Source organism: Mya arenaria, chromosome 16 (assembly GCF_026914265.1).
Source record: "Mya arenaria isolate MELC-2E11 chromosome 16, ASM2691426v1".
NCBI lineage: Eukaryota > Metazoa > Mollusca > Bivalvia > Myida > Myidae > Mya > Mya arenaria.
In genome coordinates this window covers 4,281,422-4,297,417 of record NC_069137.1, presented here as the reverse complement: position 1 = coordinate 4,297,417, position 15,996 = coordinate 4,281,422, and the positions used below count along the sequence as shown (strand labels likewise).

The window sequence follows — 15,996 nt, the reverse complement described above, 5'->3', positions numbered from 1 at the left end:
AAATAGCTAATGGATTATACTTTGAATTGGTTTATATAGGTTATCCGGCAGATCGAGGACTTCTTGTTTCAACTGTCATGACCCCGTACCAGCCGGCAGGTGCCATAACATTGACTTTTGTCGATCAGGAGAGGTAGGCATTGCTGATGTCAGTTAAAATACCTCCGCCTAGCTTATGTAGACATACTACTGAAATACCATCACACCGTCTCATCCACAGCTTCACTTTCAGTAATATCATAAAGCGAATAATAAATTGTTGAACATATATCATGTATTTTTCTTTAGATTTTTAATGTGTTTGTCCCTGTAGTTTTGGGATGTTTGCATTCGGCTTAATACTTTTCAAACATTTTAGCATTTTGAAAGACACACTTACTAATAAGCGTTACAGCAGATACAACCGTTTGCTAATTTGTATTTGGAGACATACTTGCAATTGCGTTTGGAACAAATATGCTTAATGAACTGTTCTTATCTCTAATACTCCGATCTTTATCTTAATCAAAATTATACAATAAATAGTTTCATCATATATAGGCCCTGGTTGTGTGCAATAAATAATAACATTATAATGAGGTCGTGGTCGTCTTCGAAGTCAATATATAGTATCATTATAATTAAGCCGTGGTCAACTACGACTCCAATTAAAAGTTATTTTGAATAGAGGCTGCAGTCGTCTGCGAAGTTTATAAATAGTTACAGCATACTTAGAGGCCGCGTTCAACTGCAACAAACTCATAGTTTTATCATAAATAGGCTGCAGAAAACTGCGATGCCAATCAATATATACATCAAATAAAGGCCGCGGTCGACTACGAAGCAAATAAGAATATCTGGAAAAATCCTAGAATCGATATGTAAAAAGCTAGAGCAAGACTTCGTTTGATTATGAATAACTCTTAAGCAAGATATTATAAAGAGCTGTTTAACAATAGTATATAAAAGTGGCTATATAGGATATTTTCCGTCACATGTCGTCGCGTCGCATCACGTCGCGTTCCAAAAACGTTGAGTCATATGACTTCATCTTGTTTATATTTTGATGTGATAGTGTGAGTCATATTGAACGCGCTTGCAAATAACATTAGCTGGAAATAAAGAAATAATTTTAATCGAAAATATAGAAAATTAAATATTGTGTTTTTTCCACAATTTATGTTCATCGTTGTAGGTATGCATTGTGGCTGGAAGAGAAGTATTTGGGACAATGGTTTTCTCGTCGAAATGCCAATTTGTACGTATTCCATCGCAATATTTCCTCTTGAATATAAGACCTTCTGACTCCGAATCATTCTGATGAAATTGTCAAATATAATAACTACAGTAATGAAGATATTGGATAGTTGTGCTAAACATGTGTCGTGTTAACCGCTGAACGTTAAAGAACATTTACTTTAATTAAAAAAAATCAGTCATACTAATCACATTTTGTTAATTAAGGCTTTATTAGTCATTTGAAATACAATTTGATTGACGTTAAGGAAAGCAACATTTGTAAAACACACACGCATAAATGACAATAGCTGACTGTTTGCACCTTTAAGGCATGCGAAACACACCATTAGGGCGAAATACTCATTGGTCGACGGCAAATTTCAGACTTGGAAAGAAGGTCTGGCGACAGCCGTGGTTGTACCTCATGTTGCTCAAGTGACCTTTGTAATGACAAATGCGTCCCATTATGTAAGTGTTATCATTCAAATATATATCATAAATTGTATGCCTCTGTTATTGAATGCCTCTACAAAATCATCTGATATTCGCTGAACGCGTATTTATTCGTTTCAAGTCCCTAGGAGCTATGGGCACTGTCTAAATGATGCTATGAATATAGATTAACGCCTAATCAGGTGCTACGCGCTAGCCGCGACCGAGTGTTCATACTGCACGAACGCATGAAGAATAAGAATTAATCCTTATATTTACATTACCCTTTTTCATTTCTTTTCTGTTTAAAAATAATGCTTTTGGTTTAATTATTTTCGCGTTAATTAAGGAGTTGATGGTCGGGAAGAAGATATTGACCTCTTAATATGCAGGCGATCAAAACCGCGGTCAATAATATTTTAATAGTTTTATAGCGAGACAGATTTAGTGCTGATATTTAAGCATCAACTATTCGTATTCTTATACATTTTAAATAAAGCTGTTTGTAACACTTTCAGTTAATGGCGAGTGGTCGGTTTGGTCTGAGTGGACAACGTGCAGTGCAACGTGTGGTCAAGGAACAGAGACAAGGACTAGGGCTTGCAATAACCCCTCTCCGAGCGGCGGTTGAAAACAATGTATTGGTGAAAATGCCCTGACCAAGGCGTGTGTACAACTGGGTCCTGGTAATTATCGCCTGGCACATGGTTTTGTTTTGTCGAAAACTCTACTGAAATCTATGTCTACAACACCAGTACCATATAAAGAATAATCGCTAAAGTAAAAGACAAATTGTCCGTGTAATAAAAAAGAAACTTAATGTCAAACTATTACTTACTCTAATATGTAACAAATTTAATCTTGAGGTAACTGTTGTTAAGGGTTTGTGCAATAAGGGGCACAGTGGGACTTCGGGTAGCGGCCATTTACACATGCTCAACCTTCCGAAACCTTTATCAATAAGTCTTTTTGATAAGTGCATAATGTATGGTGTCTTGTGTCAGTGCACTGCTCTCGATTAGTATAAATTACAGTGTTTCTTTAAGCAGGATTGTGTTAATACGTTTTAGCTTTTCGTGCTTATATGGATTGATTAACGGTTTTATGAATATTGTTGGTAATAGTGTGCATATACTTAAACCTAGTGAACTATTCAACTTTTCAAAGGTTTAATAGTTTTCCATAGATGTGTGTGTTTGAGTAATGTATCAGAACAAAACAGTTTTTTTACTGATATTAGTATATAGTTCGATGCTCTGTCCGTGTTGTTTTGTACGCAAGTAATGTCTGTAAGTGTCTGTTAGTACGTTTCTGTTAAGCCTTAACTTTATGTGTTTAAAATAAATCTTCCTTAAATATTTCTCTTTTACAGTTTGCTTTGTATTAAATATATAAGTTCAGATTTTGTCAATGTTTGTTTGACAAGAAACGCAAAACAGTGTTTATATTCAAGATGTGTTCATATACGCAAAATCTATGTGGCAGTGGATGGAGACTGGGGATCCTGGGTCGGATGGACAAATTGTGATACGAAATGTGAAAGAGGAAAGCAGTTCAGGACACGAATGTGTAACAATCCTGGCCCGCTTGACGGCGGCGCAAATTGTACTGGAGATGAAATAGAAACCATAGGTATGGTGTGGTACTGTCGTTACATAACCCAAATTGTCGAAATTTCCTTTTGCTGTTCGGGTATGTATGTACAGAACAATAGTGAGCGAATAATGTTTGTATCATTTAAATGCTGGAACGCTTGTTAATGAATCATACGTTGTGTAAGAAGGACAAGACACAATAATTTAACATGTTTACATGCAGGATGGTTCATATCTGGCTTGTCTTAGCGCATTGTGAACTCTTATTTTGGGGGTTTTCCATCGTCCGTCATTTGTCATCTCTCATCAAGTTTGGTTTTCTGTACACTTTGGATGCCACAATTTTATAGTAATGTTTTTGAGAATTTGACATCGGACAAATTAGAATATTGGTCATTTCGGGTAAAAATTATATAAATATGGTAATGTAAGAAAAACCTATTAGACCTTTGTAAGACTTAATTAAAAAACTTGCGGTCAAAACATCATGTATAGATATTGGTTATCTGGGGATGAACAAATTGGTTACAAAGTGAAATTTGTAACAAAGACAATAGAGGCTGCTTATCAATTTCCATATCTGATACTTGATCAGAAAGATTTTCTTTATGTCAGTAGCTCAAGTCCTAGAATTAACTGGTTATAGATTATGCATATTTCACCTGATCAGCGAATATTCCGGGTAACAATTTGCTTATGTGTAACCATGCTAAATTTCGAATAAAGGCCATTTCGGATCAAAAGGAAAAACACAATGCGTCTCGTTCCATTTAAAAATACGTTTACACTCCATCGATTGTGAACATGTAAAGACTTTTTTCGTTGCATTTGTATTAAAGCACAAAACGTTTTGTTTCAGCTTTCGTTGACTGTTGGAATTTTAAGATTTTATCCGATTTCCGATAAAAAAAGCATTAAGATTTTAAAATGAATATGCTTATGAGTTTTATTTTTTTCCATTATTTTTTTAATAACTTTCTTATTTGAAAAGATATCATCAACAAGTCTCAAGTCATTGTTGATTAGGATGTCTGGGGCACGTTGACACTAAGACAAAGTAATAATGTAGACAAACCTTTCCGAAAGAAAGTGAATGCGTCTTGATCCAAAAATGATAACTTTTGAACTGTGGAAGGTCCTTAAATCCATTTACTTTTAAAGTCCTTTTGTTAATGTAATGTTTACTTCAGGTACGTCCAAAGTCAATGTGTAAAGCTAAGGTTAATTCCAACTGCGTCAAAAGTCAATATGTTAAACTGAGGTTAATACAAACTACATTCAAAGTCCTTGTGTTAGGGTTAGGTTTAAACCATCAACATTCAAAGTATGACCACTATCAATTTTGGATTGATTGAGAAACAGATACAATGCATACATGATGAAACTCTTTAAGTTGGGTATATTATAAAATGAAATATTAGCTCATTGAGATGTTTTCGGATGATGTCAGCTCCTAAGTTGCTTGCCAAATCCGTTTCCAAAAATTAGAAAATTAAAAGACAAAGAAAGGCAAGAAGTGTGTGAAGATGTGTTTGATAAAGACGCTAATATTTGAGGCGGCTAGAAAATAACTTTGTCATAAAGTGTTGATTATAGATGGAACACTGTCATAAATCAGGGTTTAAACCTTATACCTAGTTTGTGTTTGTAATTTCGCATTTTAGATTAAGCATTCGAAATAAATCTCTCTCATCTTGGACAATCAAACTGCCTCAATTTTGCATGTAAGACTTTAGAACGATATTCTTAAAGCGGTAGTAAGAGTTGATCGAGATTTATTTAAAATATTCCTTTAAAATCCAGCAGCATTTACCGCTATTGTACTCTCTTTATTCGTGTGGACAAACGCAGTGTACCTCCATAAAAAAAAACAAATATATAAGTTATTGATAACACGAGAATTATCTTACTGAATATTAGCATTTTGTATTTCCTTTCAACGCTAGTTTAACTACATGCTTTATTCTTCCAGATATTTCTTTCGTAATAAAAAAGCATTACTATTTCAAATATAAATCGTGTATACAATGCAAAATACAATCCTAGACATGTTTGGCTAATGACTCGAATCAAACGAGTAGGTATCGCTTAAACGCTTCAACAAAGCATGTGCATATAGCATGACGTGATAAAGATTTAAAGCGACTGCGCAGTAAACGTGCAAATGCGACCACTGGTAAGATTTATGCCTGTGCGAATAGCAGAATACAGCGAGCGGAAAAAAGAGTGCATACAGGACTTTTAAAAACGTAATATAAATAAAAGGAGATTATATTGTAAACTCAACCGAGAAACAGGTACGTTAGCTTGTTTTTTAAACTTGCAATGAAATGTTAATTTAATATTTTAATTATTTTTGTGACAATTGGTCTTGCATCGCAAGTCAAATACACTTTAATATTATAAAAAAGCATGTGTTTCTTCTTCGAAAATAGTAATTAGATAAGTTGGTGCGAATACATGGTTTGTGTCACTATTAATATAACAATGCTGGAAATTCAAACATTTTTACTGTCTATATAAACATTAGGATTCCTCCTCAGTACATGAATAATGCATACTGTTTGAAAATTGCTCTCTTTTGGGGATATTTATTTCGTCGACAAATTACTGGTTAATATCCATCACCTTAAATTGAGAATGAAAAATATTTATTTTATAAAATACAGACACTCCCTATATCTAACTTGATTACCATTTATATCGCACCTTGGATTTTTTAACATAGTTATATTGTTACATGAAACTGTTTTAAAAAATATATCATTGAGAAATTATTCAATGTCGTTCGATATATTTCTTTTTTGTTGAAGTTATTGCGTTATAAGATTCGTGTTTGTCTATATGATAGCGTAATTCGTTTTACTTACTTTTATTATTTACTGAAAGAAATATTTCAGTGAACGAAACTCAATGTCTTATTGCATGGCAATGTGATCATACTGTAGTACGATACTAAAACCTATGTTACAAACTTGTTTGTACCAAATTACATTGATATGGAAATTATCTGAGCAATTTTATTATTTAAAGCAAAATATGAATTACAATGTATATATTGGCTTTTTGTGATATAGACTGTTAACTTTTCAAAAGCAGATACTGTGTTGTTGTTCCCCAAGTGCTGTCCTTCTTATACACGGAACTTTGTTGCAAACTGTTGAAGAAGGAAACTGAAAAACTTGACAATTGTTGTTAGTTATGTGTATGTAACCATTTTAGGAATCATAGCTACGTTTGTCCTAATTCTGCCTCCCTTGTTATTGTCGATATTTAAAAAAAAAACTATATTTAACCTATGTTTTTCTTTGAGCTGATGACAATGTGTCAACTTATCAACAGTCTTGGATTTGTCATCATTTTTTAAAACTGACTTCTGTATTGATAAGCATATTCCATTGACTTTTGTTGAGATTAAAACATGAGCCATTTGTATTGTGAAAAGTCTACATTCTGCCGAATTAGTAGAATGACATGGTTTTGTCTAGTTGAAACGCTATACTACTGACAATGAACATGTTTATGTAAGTATGTTCAATGCAATAATGAATAGTTTACAATGTGCTTGTAATGAATACCTACATTACTTTTTCCCTGATTGTATATCAATTTATTTGAAACATAAACCCGAGGGTTGTCCGTTAGATATTGCTGATAAAACTTCAAATAAATTTATATACCAAGGTCAAAATTAGCTAATTCTTGGTAGTATGTATTTCAAAAAGAATCATGGTCAATTTTTAGAGTCAATATCTTCAAAAATATTTTAGAATGAAAAATTAACTTCCGAGTATGCAGATGTATTGAAGAATAATTCTGTACTTTGGAAATTTGAGTTAAAAGTTCACAAAATCGAGCAATGTTGTGTTTACATTTACGACCATGTTCTGCATTGAACAAAACCCTTGATGCAAATACTACTAACTCATAACTTCTAAATGTTGGAAGACAACTGGTGTTTCTGTTTTAAACAAACATATTAACTATAATTATATTGGAATTTTATGAAGGACGAATGTGGACGAATCTCCGTTTACAAAAAAAAATAAAATAGCAATTTGAAAGACCAGGAAAGACAAAAAAAGCGTATGAAGATATTTTGGATGAGGCTGCTGATGCTAATAAAGTAATGTTTGATCGACAGTGATTCTTTATAAAGTGTTTTATTAACAAAACATGTCGTAAAAACGGGGTTAATACTTTGAAATATACCAAGTCTTTACACCGTCGTATTGTTACATTAAGCATTAAAAAAATTAAGAATTCTTATGTGGGGCTTACTGTCTAAAGTATTCGTTGTTCCCAAGCTTGTAGAAGGGTTGGCTGAAGTTATTATATTTAAAATCATAATTTGGGAAGCAATTTGAAATTTAACAAGCAATGCATTGTACTCATAAAAGATACAATACAATACAACACCTTTAGAAACGATATATTGAAAGGCGCTATTTAACTTTGATCGATTTTTATGACTCGGGTGAATACTTTGGACAAAAGCAGTTAAAAAGATATACCTCTATAGTCGAACATTAAGGCTCGTTACAGATTTCATAATATTTATCTGAACGGGTATAAACATTTCCTATTTCCCAATCAGTGTTTGTTAGTTTACGTACATGCTTGCTTGCTAGTTATGTACAAAATTATTACACTTTTAAGTGTCAGACAGGACCATTCAAGCAAATTATTTTTGTTTAATAAAGTTTGAGATATATTTTTAACTTGAAGAGCGATCACGATAGTTTGGCCAAACGAAGACAGATTTATAAAGGTGTTACTCTTGGCGTTTTGGAAAACTATAATAGAGGAGTTTTCCTTCATATCAAAGAAGGAAGCGATGTATTAAACATGCATGCAAGGAAATTATTGCCTTGATATGTGTACCTTATCTGTTTAAAAATCTGCCTGCCATTCCTTTGTCGTATATTCGTTGTATTCAGAAATGTTCGCGAGGGTGAACCAACTCGTAAAACCCGAGTTATCGAGTTGGTATTCGGTTGCGGTGTTAAAAGAAATGCGAAAGGGCAAAGCGGGAAATATCAGGTATCATATAACAGATGCCTTCATTAATCAAACAACATTATTTAGATTGGAATGGTAGATTTTATATTACCTATGTTATGAAATCTAGATCATTACACACTTCTGACATAACTCATAAGTCGGTCATCATCGCATTCATAGTCTGACTACCAATTCCTTAGCTTGCATTTGTACCTAAATAACATGTTAAATATGTTAATTATATTTGCTGATACTGTATGGTACAGAATCCGACAAACATTTCAATGTAACTAGGCATTTTGACACTTCAGATATTGCCATAGCTAAAATATGAAATATGGTTTAAACTTAAACATTGTAATACTTGCCATTTAAGAAAATTAGACTTGCATCGGATATCAACATACAGTTAAATGTAACTCTTCATCATACGGTTCTTCTTCAACAGTCGTTATTTGATAACTAGTAATGCATATATATTGCTTGACTTGTGTCACTATAAGTGTCATAGTTTTGACAACGCTGAAAGGTGTTTTTTCTTGTAGATATAATCTTAAGGATGTTACTTCAATACATGAATGCGTATTGTGTTATCTTCTCTTTAAGCGATATTTCCCTTGTCGATAAACTACTGGTTCAAAGCCTTAATATGTGATTTCTGCTCCGTTGTGCTAAAACAGATACGAGTTTATCTATTGTGCCAGGTATGCGCACGATAACATATTGAATGGGAGACCCATTTACCACATAGCACCTAGCATTCATTGATTCACAGGGATACTATTTTTGATCTACGTCAGACATACATTCGAGTCGTGTTTATACTTATTAATTGCTTAGACATAACATTTCGGATAATAAAAAAAAATATCCTAAACACCATGAATACATTGTATATGATTATCTTGATACCGAACCTTCTGGTGACTGGATATGGCCTGCCGGATAAGTTCAATGATATTCCGCAGTGGCACACTTTGGGCATATGGATGCTAGTTAAAGTTCTTCCACCATCAATGAACATAACGTTTTCTAAATGCTTTCCATCTCTGATATGAAAGAGGTCTCAAACTATACATATTATTTTTAATAATGACAGATATGACGTTATTTCCAGACGAAGGCAAACAAATTAGCACCAATGGTTGCGTGTGGCAATGAAATGTGCGTACATCTAGACTTTATTTGCAAACAGATTTGTATTGACTTCTTTTTTTCGTTGTTGATGATTGCGGTAAGGCGTATATATCAACATAATAATTATTCAAGTTAATATGTAGCATCAAAAAGTACCTGCACACACGTCAAAATTGTTGATGTGTTACCTGTTTAATAATATTGAACTAATTGTGAATGTTGGAGGAGTAATAGTTTTTGTTTGAAGAAAGTGATCACTGATTTACAGCAGTTAATATCGTATTGACAAAGTGTTGCTACATTTGAAGAACGGTTTCCTTTTAAAATACATATTGGTATTTCCTTGAAATATTGTTACATGGCAAACACATTGTTTTAAACATGAACACTCTATATACGCTTTCGCGTTAGTCAGATACTTGTCGACACCAGTCATTTATTCTCTATTTATTACAAATTCTTGTAGGGGCAAAAAAGTGTGTTTACCTAAAAGTCTTTTTGTTGCAAACATCCACAAAGTACATCGTTCAGTATACATCTCTCTGCTCAATGAGAATGATATACTTATAATGTCAGTCATTTGTAGTTAGACTAGCGGATCGATGTTATTACTCTGCCATTATCAATCGTAAAAAAATATGAAACTGTATTTGATTGCAAAACATGCACGCTATGTTTAAAACTCCAAAACAAATCTTTTGAATAACATGAATATGTTTAAATGATATGAAGTGACAAGATCATTGTACTATTTCAAAAGAAAGGCTATTCAATTATTGATCGAGCATTTTCTTTTCATAATTATTTAGCGCTTGCAATGAATTGTGAAAGCCGCCCTTCTTCTGCATTTATATCTAATTACTACGCGAGATACAATCAATCCATGTAGTTAAGTTCAATAAACATTTCACTTGAATAGAATTATAAAAATGTTTACTTTAACGTTTAATTGATTGCTAATAAAAAGTTATCAACAGTGTATGTAGGACTAATTGATAAGATGTGTACTATACATATTTCGTAAGTAGACCGTTCGTTTAATAAAATTTTCGTTAGAACTTAAAAAATAAAAACTTCAAGAGAAAGGAACGTAATGCTTCTTTGTTTGGCAATGTGATCATACTATAGTGCACTGCACTTAACATATGTTATGAACAATTCTGTACCAAATTACCTCCCTTTATATCAATATCTGAGTTCTTTATTTCATTTTCATTAAAAATAATAATGACAATTGAAATATTGGTTTATTTAAGAAATGAATTGAGTGATTGATGTTTTTATCGGGGTATAATCGCCGTTGGGCTGGTTAAAGCTATGTAGTCCGAGGGCTCCACGCGTATTTTACCAGCCCAATTGCGTTCATATCCCCGATAATGACATCAATCACGCAATTCATTACTTATATGCAAACCAAACGTTATTATTTCTTAATTTTATTTAAGAAAACATTTTGTAATTCATTCTAACCCATAATGTAAATAGATCGACCTGACCGTAACCTGAAACAGTATACCACATGACGTCATTATAACGCGGAAAGTTTTTTTATTACGTCAAAGTTGATCCTTAAAATACTGTAATAACCATAATGACAGCAATATATTTTACAAATCATACATTAACAATATTTGACACGTTGATTAAAGTTGTTCGTGGCCTGATGACACAATACAAGCAATAACAAGATACACAAAATTTAATTTATATTCGCAATCGGAACATATTTAAAGATATTGCGTATATCGGAAGATATCTGCAATTATCGAAGGCAGTTCATTAAAGTAATAGACGTTCAGGTGTAAATGTGGTGATATGGACTGTGTACTTAAAAAAAACTGCATGTGGTTGTGTTCCTCAGAGGCTGCCCATTGCATACAAGGAACATTGTTGCAAATTGTTCAAGGAGGAAAATGACAAAACTAACATTAGTTGTTTAGAATATGTGTGGGAACATCTGAACTATCCATTTATCCTATTGTTACCTTCCTTGGTATTTACGATATTTTAGAATTTACTAAATTGACCTTCTTTATTTTAAGCAGTTGAAAATGTGAACTTATCAACAGTCTAAACTGTAATCATTCTTTTAAACTTACTTCAGTATTGAGAATCTTATTGCGTTGACTTTTGTTTGATACTTAAACATGAACCAGAGGTATTTTGAAACCATATACAAGTTTACCTTTTTCCTGTTCAATGACAATGATGTGTTTTGTCTGAAATGCTCTACAAATGCTCTACAAATGACAATGAAAAGGTTTATTTTATAGTATGTTCAATTGTTCAATAGGTTTTTGAATAGTTTGCAAATTGCTTATAATGGTTATATATATTCTTGTTTTCTTGTTCGCTTATAATTATAAATCAAACATAAACCAAATGGCTACTTAGAAAAAGCTTGAATCAAGTAAATATATAACAAGATCATAATTAGCGAAACACCAAGTAGTGCTTTCCACATAGAAGAATGGTGAGTTTTAATGTTAAATATCTGCTAAAACAATCATCATCATCATAATCGTCGTCGTCGTCATCGTCGTTGTCGTCGTCGTCGTCGTCGTCGGCCTCCTCCTCCTCATCCTCCTCCTCCTCATCCTCCTCCTCATCATCATCATTATCATCATCATCATTGTCGTCGTCGTTATCATCATCGTCGTCGTCGTCTTCGTCGTCGCCGTCTTCATCATTTTCAAAGTCTAAAGTTTTAGAAAATATTCATCATAAATTTTGTAAAACATTACTTTGTGTTAGACAATCTTCTAGCAACATTGCCCAATACGGACAGTTAGCACGTTCTTCCACTGAATGTATATATATTTATTCAAAATAATTAGGTTTTGGTTCAAGTTGTATTAAACGGACAACATTATTTTAAAGGCTATGTTATCAAATAACTATTTGAGTGTTGAACATAAATAAGCAAACTGTTTTGCTAACGTAAAATAATTATTAGCTAGTTATAGATTTATAGAAGTTCATGAACATGTTGCCAATCTAGATGCTGATGTTTTTTATTTCATTGTTCAAACAAAGAGTAATTGATGTTGTTGTTTTTTTGCCAACATGTCATGAAGGAAGAAACAACAATTGTGTACTGACCTTATATATTCATGTCAAAAGTTCATTTAAGGAATGAATTGCGGGATTGATGTCATAATCGGGGTATGAACGCCATTGGGCTGGTCAAAATTTGATGAGTCCGAAGGACTCTAAACGTACTTTAACCAGCCAAATTGCGTTTATATCCCCGATAATGACATCAATCATGCAATTCATTACTTATATTTACACAAATTGTGCATTATTGTATTCAAGAATTGTTAAAACAATACTACATTTCATTTAAGAAAACCTTTCAGTAATCCTTTCTAACTCATTCTGTTAAGATATAACTCGGCAAGCTGAAAGATTTATTCTTAACATCGTGGTACTCCCTGACTGAAAATGCTATCAATAGTCTATTTTATAAAATCTTCAAAACGTCATTTGGCTATGAAGAGTATCTTCATTCAACACCAAAATCATTTTTATTGATTATATCCACTTATCAAGTTTAGAACAAGAAATCATAGACTACCAATATAACCGGGCAATTGGAAAAGAATCCCAGTCAATGAAAGGAAATGCCAAACATGTAAAATACTAGGGGATGAATTCCATTTTTGTTTATATTTTTTTCACATTTTTGATTACGAGCGTAAGCAGTATATAAAACCATATTTTAACAGACATCCAAACATATATAAACTTGAACAGTTGGTAAACACAACTAATAAAAATATTATTTATTATATTTTTGAATATGTGTAAAATGGTATCTGCTTTTCTTAAACAAGTTTGTTAAAACATTTCTGTTCTTATATATCTAAGACATTTGTGCATATATTAGTTGACTCTCCCATTGTACTTATTCCATTTTATAACTATTTTATAATAAGTGACTATCTGGTCTTTAAATATTTGATACACTTTAACGTATGTTATGTCTTTGAATACTAAATTTGAGCCTCTGAATTGTATTGTCTTTATCAATTACCTCAAGTTGTCCATGTTGTGCATCAATTTCAGTTAATAAATGTGTTGACTTGTAAATAGAACGGCCCGACTGTAACCAGAAACGTTTGATCAAATGACGTTACGATAACGCGGAAAACGATCAACCATTTGAAATCTCTTTTAAACGTAAAATTGAAACACTTATGGCAAATATACATTTAACATATCATTATTTAACACTCTTTAAAATGTTTATTTATATTTTACGGCACCTGCTGACACAATACAAATATTAACAAGATAAAAAAAATCATGTATATTGTTATGCGACGAATTGCAATCCGAACATAACGAAACTGTAGCGTTCATCGACTGATAAATGCAATTTCCGAAAGGCAGTTCATTGAAGGAATGGAAGTTGAGGTGTAAACATTTGATATTGAATCGTATTTAGAAAATATTATTCCAAGACACAACTTGCCTTTACAAAACTACGAGTGTCTGTGCATATTCTAAGAGAAGGTAACGGCCAGAATAGTATAGAGATACACTTACGTGAACATGCAAGATTTGTGACGCAAATGCTATTGGCGATACAAAACATTTTAACTTGATTTGTCCTTTTTACCAACAATCAGAGAGAAAAATATAAAACGTTATTTAAATGTGTAGAGTCACTTCCATCAGAAAATAAATCTGAAAGATTTATGTTAAGTTATTATATATATTTTTAATAGGAATGCAAACGAATATTCGAATATTCGATCAAACGTTTAATCGTTTTACCAGTTTCCGCGTTTTTTCATAGTTAATTTTAGTAGAGGACACTCCCAGAACGAGGCTTCTCGTCCTACGGAAAGACCCTCCATTGGTGCAAAACGCCATTTGAACAGGAATCCATCTAGTTTCACAGTTTTCACAAATATGAAGGCAACGGAATTAAAATTATTCAATTGTTTTTTTGTTTGTTCATAATGTATTGCTTTTTTCTTTATGAAAATGGGGAATATCAGAGACTCATTTGGGGAAATCAGGGTCCGCTGCGTGTACTAGCTAAGACAAAGTATGGCCATGCTATTACTTAAGCGAATAATAATTATAGTTTACTACAACTTCTGAAATATGTATTTTAGTAATCGAATATTCGATCGAAAGAATTATCGAATATTCGAATTTCAATGTTGCCATTCGTTTGCATCCCTAATATATATATTTATATATATATAAAGCTTCAAAGGCGCGTTAAATAATTTTAATGCAGTGAGATATTTCATATACGGGTTATACCACTGTTTTCATTATATTATTATTCACTATGTTTTGAACTAAATTCTCTATACACCAATATTATTTGTAAAGTGAACATACTTTATATAGTGGACAATTTTTAAACTTATATATTCCTTATATGATTAATGTGCTATTATCATATGTCTTATATTTTGCTTTGTTTAAATGTGTGTGTGTATATATATATATATGTGTATTTGTCACAAGAAACTATGTAGTTTACGTGAATAAATCGCTGTTATGTTCTGTTCTGTTCTAACACGATGTCTCAATATTATACTGGTGCCCAGAAAATTGAGCTGATCGCTCGAAAAAGCTGCATTCGGCAGGCTGTTTGAAAGACCCAAATTTGTGGCGGACGAGCTAATGGAAACCATGTGTGCGACAACGTGTACCTATCTGTGCAAGCAAACAAAATAAATGATTTTGTACAGTTATGAAGGTAGTGTAATGTGTCAAGTATGTAGTTACATAATATTAGTATATCTTGTTGAAATAGTTTATAGATCCAATGATGTTCTGAAGCATGGGATAAGGTGTACATGGACTACAGCTTAAATAGTTTTTTTTTGTTCTGCGTTTATTCCAAATGGACTTAAAGTGGGTCTACTTTTTGAGTGTGATTAAGGCTGCCCAACATCCTACAGGGCTCATGTGCTTTGGTATTATGTAATAAAATAGAAACCATGATAGTGTATGCCACTCAGAAACTTTTTTCGTGAAAAACGAGAATTTCTGAAACGAATTTTTACTCCAATCGGCGAAAACAGGGACTTTGCCGAATTTTAAACAACCCACAAGCAAGTAAAAGTATCATCAAGTATTAAGTACCCTTCAATTGGTCGGCATAATTGGGCAAGTGCTTCTTGAGTTCCGGTTGTATATACCTTTTCGCTCTTGCTAGCTTATTACGTGTCTTTCGCAAAATGTTATGGTACATATACATTGTTTAACTTAGTTGAAAACTCGTATTACTCATTTACGTCACTCAATGTAAGTTTCAATCACAATTTCATATTATGAGCGTACTAGATCAAAAGAATGATAAAAAGTAAACACATGTTAGCGTGTGCCGACTAGGGTCTGTTGTGTTGCCAAGGATACCGTTTATTGTTGCTATTGTTGGCCGATTAGTATTTCGCAAAATAGTATATTTATACATAAATTGTTCTTGTGGATATTACAGTTTCAGATGTATAGGAATAAAAATAAAAAAAGGTTATGAGGCGTTTACACGAACTTCGCGATCACCCCTCACATCATATAAAAAAAACTATGTATGTTTATCAAGGAATGTAAGGTACCGAAGAACTAATCTTCT

The 15,996-nt window shown here is 32.6% G+C and overlaps 1 protein-coding gene across 2 annotated transcripts in view; it reads left to right on the top strand.

Annotated features, from left to right (window-relative positions):
- Positions 1-5,426: 5,426 nt before the first annotated feature.
- The window catches only part of LOC128222048 (uncharacterized), a 29,323-nt gene continuing 18,753 nt past the window's right edge, over positions 5,427-15,996 (top strand). For both annotated transcript variants that reach the window (XM_052930807.1, XM_052930806.1), the window contains exon 1: positions 5,427-5,542. The gene's annotated coding sequence lies outside the window, so the exon portion shown is untranslated. The remainder of the gene's footprint in view (positions 5,543-15,996) is intronic.